This window comes from Atractosteus spatula, chromosome 17 (assembly GCF_055471065.1).
Source record: "Atractosteus spatula isolate fAtrSpa1 chromosome 17, fAtrSpa1.hap1, whole genome shotgun sequence".
NCBI lineage: Eukaryota > Metazoa > Chordata > Actinopteri > Semionotiformes > Lepisosteidae > Atractosteus > Atractosteus spatula.
In genome coordinates this window covers 10273831-10283845 of record NC_142722.1, presented here as the reverse complement: position 1 = coordinate 10283845, position 10015 = coordinate 10273831, and positions in this window count along the sequence as shown.

Below are 10015 nucleotides of genomic sequence, written 5' to 3'. Positions count from 1 at the left end.
TGTTCTTGTGCTCAATTTAACACCGTGTTGCGAGAGCTTTATATAGCTTTTGCAAGGTACGATATGTTTGGGATTTCCAGTACACGTGCCACAGAGTGCCAACAATGAAGAAGGGAAAAGGTGGGGTAGGAGGCAATTGATAAGGATGGAGGAACACAAGGTCTGGTCAGTTTCCAAAATTTAAAGTGGAAACGTCTGTTGGTGCTGTGCCAGTTTGGACCAGACCTTGGGCAGAGGGAGGCAGGGAACGAAACGAGTTGTAGGGCACCACTGGCTGCAGACAGCTCCCAGATGACCCATATTGTTTTCCCAGGCTTCCTCCTGTAATGAACGTGACACACCTGCCCCCGACTGAGACACTGAGTGGGGTTAGCAAGCCGAAAAAGGACATAAGAAATCTGATTAAAGTCAGAGGACTCCGGGCTTTGGAGAAGAATGGAGGTTTGCAGGGAGACTGCAGCAGCAGGACCCAGGAGCAGATTTGACTCGAGCACCAGGGACTGAGAGCAAAGGAGGAAAACTCCAACATTGTCAAACAGGGTAGAGGGGGGAACACCAGTGACACTTTGTTTTTTAAGAACCACCAAAGGAAACACAGAACGGCTGGACTGCACTGTTTGGGGGGCATTTGTTATGGTAACTGGGGGCTGTGGGACACTTGTGGTCTGGATTGCTTTCCCTTTGGTGAGAGCTAAGTGTCATGGACTTGGTAGACAAGGTGTTTTAACTGCTAGAGCATAAACAGGACATTTTTGCAATACTGTCTTGGCTGGTCCGTGGGTGTGTTGGTGGTTCGGGGAAGTAAAATAACCTGTGGTAGGAGAATAAGGGTCCTAGCACCTCTGTAAATGCTAGGTGGCGTAGATATCACAAAGCAGAAGTAGTTCCTGAATTTAGGGGTCACCATTCCCTGTCATGGCAATGCGGAAAAAAGAGCTAACCTTACGAGGCGTTAAAAATAGTATTTGGCTAGAAATTTTAATCAGACACAGCATCACAGGGGCGGAGTGGTGGCTCTGTGGCTAGGGATCTGCGCCTGTGGCTGGAAGGTTGCCGGTTTGTATCCTGCGGCCGGCAGAGGAATCCTACTCCGTTGGGCCCCTGAGCAAGACCCTTAACCCCAGCTGCTCCAGGGGTGCTGTATAAATGGCTGACCCTGTGCTCTGACCCCAGGCTTCTCTCCCTGTCTGTGTGTCTCATGGAGAGCAAGTTGGGGTATGCGAAAAGACAAATTCCTAATGCTAGAAATTGTATATGGCTGATAAAATGATCTCATCTTATCATCAGCTGATGCAATCATAACATCAAAAGATACCTTTTAATGGGAATTTCCTGATTAACATCACAACATGTTAATATGAATTTGTCTGACATACCGTATAATGTATTATGCATTGTGCAAACGCAGTTTCAACATGTTGGCGACCTTAAATCAAGTACAATTAAAAAAGTAATGCAGACTTGAGAGTTTCAAATAGCATTTTTCTCATCTTCCAGCCCTTTAGCCTGGTGTTGTAATTCTTTTTGGGAAACAACAACATAACGAAAGGAGGGATAAAAAGAAGGCATGACACAGGTTCAACAATTATGCTGCTTAGGTGATGTGTGGCGATGTACAGGAGAATTGGCATATTATAAGCTTTTGTAATATTTCAACATTGTAAAGATATTGTTTGTGATATGTCACTGTAGTCTCGAGACCAGCTGGGTTTTAAGAACATTTAAAAGGTACAAAAGAAGGTCTTTCTGACCATCTTATTTGTTTAGCTGCTGGTAGCTTACTGATCCAAAGATCTCATCTAGCCATTTCTGAAATATACAAGGCATCTGTCTGTTTATGTTTCCACAACCCTTCGTGTAAAGAATTGTCCCTTGTTTTTAGTTTTAAATACACTACCACTTCATTTCCACTTGTGTCTTCTGGTCTGTGTTTCTATCTGGATTCTGAAGCAGCATGCTGAGTTGGCTTTTGAGACTTTTGAATACTTGAATCAGTGCCCCTAGCATACTATATAGTATTCTCTGTTCAGACATAAAAGATTCAGGTTTGTTTTTTTGTTTTTGACTTTGAAATTGATTTAAGTGATGTAATAATTGGCACAACATAACATGTTTAGCATTTACCACAGTCTTTTAAAGCTGATGGTTTTCCGATGCACTCATTTCAAGGAAGGATATCAATAAACTATTCTCAGGAGTAGAGAGGTCTTAAAATTATTTCTCTAATACTATGTTATGGCTGAGGACGTCGCTGCGTACAAAACCACAAAGCGTTGCAGCTCTCAGGGTTGATCAGATTTCACAACCTCAACTCATGTGCTGCCTTGATATTTGTATTAATAAAATGATTGCTTTGAACCACTTAAGCTCCTACAGAAAATGCTCCTACTGTATATTGAGTTCAGTGAACTAAAGAGCCTTCTCAGATTCTCTTGTGTTAATTCCAAGATGTCAGAGTAGTCTTTTAGCAGATAGGAAACACATGTCTGTACAATTGTCTCTTGACAATTTTTATTACAGTGCATGTGTTGCGAAAACACTGCTGCTAAAAACTTCCTAGAACCTCCACAACAACCCATTTCAACCCACTTTCTTGGAGAAGGAAAATGAGGACCTTGAGAGGCTTTGACTTATGAGTCCAGAAATAGGCTATATTATACAAGTCAGTCATGCAGAACATCTGACAGGTCATCGTAGAAAAGCCTTTAGAAAATTACTCCAAAAAATGCTGTGCTCCATATCTTTATAGAAGAAAATTGAGTTACCAGACGAATCCAAACCCAGGGATACTCGCATGCAGCAAGGATAAGCAAGATAACGATTAACATTTTCTATGTGCTTAGATTGCAATCATTACAGTATTCCATTGAAAATCACAAGGGGTGACAGCCAACGGCAAGAAAGAATGTTTGTTTTATTTTTGGGCTTCAAAACTTGCTTTGTGGTCAGTCCTGCATTGACTAGCCCATGTTAAGTTCAGGTTTACTGTTTTGCCTGTAGTATATTTTATAAGACAGAAAAATATCTATTTCTTACTTACTGGCAATGAGTAGACCTTTTACCATAGTGAAAAGAGGTACCACTTAATACCTAGAATTTGCTTAAAAGTTAATTCTCCTGAAAATTGATGATTATCAGTTTCAACTTCCTTACAGTGTGCATTCACTGTGCTATGTTCTTTTTTAGCAGTTATTAAGGTTCGAAATGTGGTTCATATCATGTTAATTTTACATTTTCATGTGAAAGCGCTTCATTTTTTTATCATTTTTTTCTCATTGCTTTTGCAGGAAAATTAATATTTAAAAAAGACCCACCTTTGGGGTCTTGAAATCTAGTGATCTAAATACCCAGTAAGGACAACTCTGCAGGATGACTATCAAATAGAACTGCAAGCTCTGCAGACGTGTTTGAGAAGACATAGTGAGAAGAATAAATAGTATGTTCCTGAAAAATTTTCCCCAAAGCTGTCAAATTCAAGTCTTTCCATTAAGCTGGAGCACAGCATTTTCAACATATTTTAACCTAGCGTTGAAAACAACTTCCAAAGCAGACTTTTTTGGACAAAAATACACATTCAGATCTTTGGCCAGGAATTTGCAAATCAAGGTCAACCATAGCACGCATAGTACCACAAAATACCAGATTCAGAAAATCCCGTGATTTAATTTGTAATTAAAATGCATTACCCTCTTCTCTCACAGACACACAAATCTACTGAGAACTTTTTATGGCTCAGTTTATGCCCGTGGGTCACAGCAAATAAAACTTTAAACATGCACTGAGTAGTTTGGGTTGAATCCGATTTTTACAGGCAAAAGAACATAACAACTAACAATATAGTAAAAAAGCAGCATTGGAAAGATAAAGCTTGCATGTTTTAAAGAATGTGACAGTAGTGGCAGGAATAGTAACTAGTTAAAAAAGTTAATGGCAAGAAAGCTGAGAGTTCACATAAGCTGTGTGAATGGTGGTAGCAGAACAGTCTCCTCAAAAGAATCTCTGCAAGATGCGTCATCATATGCTGCATTTCATACAGAATAAAGGTTTGAGCATCAAGACTCACAGCCTGAAAATAAAATTTGATTAAGGAAAATCATAAGGACACTGGACAAACCACGTGTTTTAGAAGAAAGCAAACAAAACTGATACCAGTTCCGCAGGGGTATTACTGCACTGCATTGCACAATTACTACACTGATGTAAAACTGTGATTTGTTTTCTCTTCAAAGTGTAAAAGAAATACAAAAACAAGTCACTACCCTGAGGGACTGTTGATTCATTTTATGTCTCCGTTGTGTTATTTCTCTGGTATTTTTCCTCTGTTGTTCAATCTTTCCCACACTCCCACACCCACATGGACCCATCTGATTCCACACATACAGTAAACACACACCAGACCCCACAAAATGAGGGTCTAGCATTTGTGCCATTAATCTCTGGGAAATTAATTTCACAACACTTTCAGTCACAGTGCGGGTTTGTTTAATGAATAGATGTGGAAATTTGCCCTAGCTTAGACAGGGCATTTGAAAACGAGATGAAAGAGACTAAATGAATTGCGCGTTTCAAGCAATGGCTGAAATTCACAGCTCTTTTTAAGCACTAATCTCTCATAATCTATATGATTCTTTTTCAACTCCCACTCAATATTGTTTTTTTTAGCACATACTGTATGTGCTCAGCATTTTCTCAGAACTCTTTTTTTTTATTTCTGAAACACAGTCATGGAAGGCCAAGAAAACCACCAATCAACCAAGATAGGACTATAGGAGTGCTGGTCTGTTATGAAATCATGTTGGATGCTAATGTTGTATTTGAAGAAGCATCACTTGATGAATAAAAACGAGAACTCCCTGAGAAAACCACAAAGGATCACTCTATACGTGCTAGAATTTCCATCCTTTCACGGATGAAAGAAATGTGATAGTGCAGGCCAGAATATCCTGTTATTTTCAGAAAAGATTTAATTGACAGAAGAAGGTGGGCCTCTTTTTCTCAAGTGTGATAAAATTCTGCAATCTCTACTCTCCTCCCCACTGAGAGCTGGCGTGTGGGGAGCGTACTGGTGCACTATGGCTGCCGTCACATCATCCAGGTGGGGCTGCACACTGGTGGTGATGCAGGACAGCCCCATTTCCTGGAAAGTGCTTTGAATGGAGTGTCCAGAAAAGTGCTATATAAGCAATTATTATTATCACCTTATTGCTGGTTCAGATTAGTAGCAACAGCCACTAGCATTCAGATCAGGGGGAGAGATACTGTGCTTACATGTATATATGTCCCTGCTTTGATCTTTGAGTTGCAGGTGATTGGAAATAAACCCTTTTCCAATAACAAGCTTGGTGAACAAAACCAAAACTTAATGTTTATCTTTTCAAGATAAGATCTCGTCACAGTCTTTTATCTTGTGAAAGTGATGAAGTGGGAAAATGCCAGGATTTACTGGAACACTATTGTTCCATTTTTAATGTCAGTTCAAAGTGCAAGTGCAGGTTTATTTCTGATATTTTAAAATAAGTCGGCTGGGGTTTCAGTTTTTTAATTTTAGATTCGGGCTCAGTTTTTAAAACACAGAAATATTACACAAAATATGAACATAAGTCAATAAACAGAAAATTGAGTGAAGTCACGAAAAGATGTTGTTTGACAAAAAAGCCATTTGGTACCTTGGAGAAAGTCAGATGTGTCACTGATATTTTTTAAAAGAGCACACCAGATCAGTACAGGTAATGTCTCTTAAATGCAATGCTGAAAATTTAAATTAATGCTGTGTCCTTGCATTTGAGGTGTTGTCAAAAGCTATAGGGAGTCTAGTAAACACGAAAAGAATTTTATTATATTCTTCAATCCTGTGTTTTGTGAATAAAACTACTTTTGTTTTCTTAAACAGCACAGTACTCTTAATTTTAATTTTCATCACCAAATGAATGACTTACTGCCTGACTAATTAGTTTTCTTCTTACTACTAACAAGAAACCATTTCAAGCTGATGGCTTCAAAATACAGCAAAACATTCAAATAATAGTGTCATGCTACTGATGGATCTGGGCTGAGTAATAGTTACCTTTGAAGATGTCTTACTGCCGATCTTTCAACATCGCCACCCAAGGATATCATCTCAAAGAAAGAAAAAAAAATATCAGTCATTAAAAAATGTCAATCTATCAACTGTGTGTGTAAATGTTGAAGACAAAAAAGTGGTCATGACTGTAAAGTAAAAAAGTACAGTACTTCTAAATACTGACACCACCGATTTAGCTGCTTTTTCAAGGGCAACAGAAGTGTCAAATGGATTTTACAAAGCAAGCCTTATGCGTGAGAGAGCTGACATCTAGTGGCAGTAATGAGGAATAAAATAACAATGTGCACTGCAGGTTTAGACTCGTTTTCCCAGATGCCTGCTTATTATTGGTCTTTTACTGTATCAAGAATCACCACCACTACTAATTGTAAATAATACAATTATTGCTATAACAATAATAAGAATAAAACAAATAAATAAAAATAAAATGATAAACTGTAGAACATCCTGGTCTTCTGAGATAGGCTTTGGCAGAAGTCGTTTTCTGGTGATGGACTTCTATAATTTATATAATTTATATAGTTATATAATTCTGTGTTCTATTCAAATCAGGGGGCAGTTTAGCACACTGGGTAAGTATTTGGATTCATGACTGACAGGTTGTGGGTTTAAGTCCCTACTGCAGATACTGTTGTTATAATAATAAAATTGCTTTATTTATATAGCGTCTTTAAAAAGTGGCTTCTCAAAGCACTTTACAGTAACAGAACAAAACCACACACAAGGAGAGGAAACAGCAGGATTAACAGAATTTCAACAATGATTTGGAATGCAGTAGGAGTGTAAAGGGGCAGACTCGGAACCAGTTAAATAAAAACCCCAGACTCCCAGAGCTCTGGGCCACAGCAGGAGAAGACCCTGCCACCCACAGAGTGTAGACGGGCTTGGGGGACAGAGAGGAGACCAGATTCTGACAATTGCGAGGTGGGAAGTAGGAAGTAAGAGCAGTACTGAGGTACCAAGCCATGCGCAGCCTTGCAGAGAACGTGAGGATTTTCAAGTCGACACAAAATCCGACTGGAAGCCAGTGCAAAGACTCCAGGGTGGGAGTAATGTGATCACTTGTGCACAGCCAGGTCAGGATTCTGGCTGCCGCATTCTGGACATTTACGTCTGCTCAGTGTGGATTTAGAAACCCCAGCAAGTAGGGCGTGTACACTGTTGTGCCTTGAACCAGGTACTTGAGCCCAGTTCCTCCAGTTCACTCTGCTGTATAGGTGGAGACCAGGTTTGCTGGGGGGTGATTCCTGCAAAGGATCAACATCCCATCTAGGGGGTAGATGTGCTCTTTAGTTCTCTTAAAGCCACAGAAAACCAGGAAGAGCTCTGGCCCAATGATCTGGTGTGGCAAAAAATAAACAAACTATCCACCTGCTGTACCCATGCCAAGAGGTTCTGGGTAGTCGGTGGCCACAACACGTTTAAGGATAGCTATTAGTCCATGTGTGTGTGTGCACTGAGATGGACTGGCAATTATTATTAGCTTGGCAGATACCCTTAGCCAGGTCCACTTGCAAAAAATACAATAACCCCTAAAACACTTTACAACAATGGTATTATAATTAAGAAAAAATAAGTAAAATTACGTGTAATAAGAAAACCAGAAAAAGCAGGCCGACATTTGTTAGAAGGGCGAAGCCTGTGCCCAGTGTCTTTTGACTGTGCAGTCAGTTAAACATTTAACTTATTTTCTTAATTTGCCATTTACAGTCAAATACTCAAAACATTCACTTCATTAAGATTCAACAACCTATAAAATAATTTGGAGATTGGTTAGAACTAGTTGAGCAGTTAATTAAATAATTAGGCCAACTCAGTAACTGAGAGCTCAGGTGGAGCAGGAACCGGAAGAGACAGGATCTGAGATCTGAGATCTCAGGAACAGAGCATATGTTACCAGCAGGGGGAGGTAAATGCGTACTTTCAGAGAGCAACATCAAGTATAAAAACTATTAAATAAAAACACAGCCAAATGGTTAGACTGTAATTGATGGGACTCCATAGTATTCCATTGTACTCATGGGACAGAAGCACCCTGATTAAGCAAGGTTTACTGAGACTGTGACCCTGATATATAGGTTTTCCTCTGTGCAATACGGTTTTACCTCTCCTTCTGCAAGTGTCTGAGTATCATAGTGCATCTGAAGGACATGACAAGAGATCAAATGGGCTCCTTAAAATCTTGGCCCCAACAGACTGTAAAAAAACCTTAAAGTCTTGCAAGGCAGTTTTTAAATTTGAGCTTGATGAGTAACAAGGGCTATGCCAGCAGCCATATCACCTTGCAACTGACAACTGGCAGCCCACTGAAGCTCAGCAGGTGTGTGCCTGGTCAGTACCTGGGGGGGAAACCTCCTGGGAAAGCTAAGGTTGCTGCAGGAAGAGGTATTAATGGGGCCAGTAGGGGGCGCTCTCCCTGCAGTCTGTGTGGGTCGTACTGCCCCAGTATAGTGACGGGGACATTATACGGTAAAAAGGCACCGTCCCTCGGATGAGACATAAAACCGAGGTCTTTACTGTCCGTGGTCATCAAAAATCCCAGGGCGTTTCTCGAAAAGAGTAGGGGTATAACCCAAGCATCCTGGCCAAATTTCCCATTGGCCTTTACCAGTCATGGCCTCCTAATAATCCCGATCTATGAATTGGCTTCATCACTCTGTTCTCCACCCCACTGAGAGCTGATGTGTGGTGAGTGTACTGGCGCACTATTGAATAAGTGGGTGGTGTTATAATGCACAAAAATAGCTTCTCTCTCAATTTTGTTCACTAATCAACCTGTCTCCAGCTATCCTGAAGTGCAAAGCACTGTACAATTGTATGGACTTCTGGGTGGAAAATAATGCATCCATCTTTGTTGTAACCGTTTCATTCTGTGGAGCCAGAGCCTTTCTCAGCACGAATACTATCCCGGTACAGATACACACTGGACGGGACACCATTCCATCGCAGGAAGGAGAGTAATCTCAGATATAATGTTGACAAGCACAGATCTTAAATTAATTAATTGGTGTCTTGCCCATCGATGGACTCCTAAATTCGTCTTTCCACTATTTTATAAGGTGTATCAATGTATTAGATTTCCACTATTTGATTAGATGTACATTCATCTAAAGCTTGTACCCCAAGACACTGTATTCCCCAGGGAATGAAGATGAGAGCCTTTTTGAGAAAGGGAGACAGACTGCCTGGGTCTGTCCAGAGCCATGTGGAGATCAGAAGGACTGGGCTGTTCCGTTTTATAAGGACAACCTCCAAATGAGGTAAAGCAGTCTCGTGTAATGTTCAGGTTATTGGAACAGCACTCGCCAGTGCTAAGAGAAGCTGGAGGTTCTTGGGAGGGCTTGTCTGAAAGAGAACTGTGATATTCTTGCCCATGACATCTGTTCATCATGCTCAGGTCATGTGGCTGTGCATTCTTCCCCTTTCAGGTGGCAAGCTTTGCTTAAGCAGTTGATGGTCACAGGGTGATGAGCTGCATCTCAGATGAATTTGCAGTTTTTTGGGCTGGGCATTCACAGTTTTTAAGTGGATGCTTCAGCTGAGACTTCCAAAGAAAGTCTAATCTCGTATCACTGCAAAGCTTAAAGTTGTATCTGGTTTCCTCATAGCACAACAATCCATTGGGTTCCATCCTTTAAAAAAATGTTTAATTCAGATTAAAAAAAAATCTTTCTTCCTGATTTGGGGAAGTTTAAAGAAAAATTGTTGACATTTCAGCTGGTACACATCAGGAAAAACATGGTCCCATTTTGCACAGGATCCAAATGCTTTGACACTCTTCTGCCTTTTAGTACAATTCATACTTGTGAGCATAGTTTAAACCAAATGAGTGTGAAAGAAGGGTAGGATTCACAGAAGAAAGCCAGTTCGAACAAGAGGAATGGGTTGACCCCGGTGTGAGGGAACAGTCCTCTTTTATCAGTGCGCTGAGCT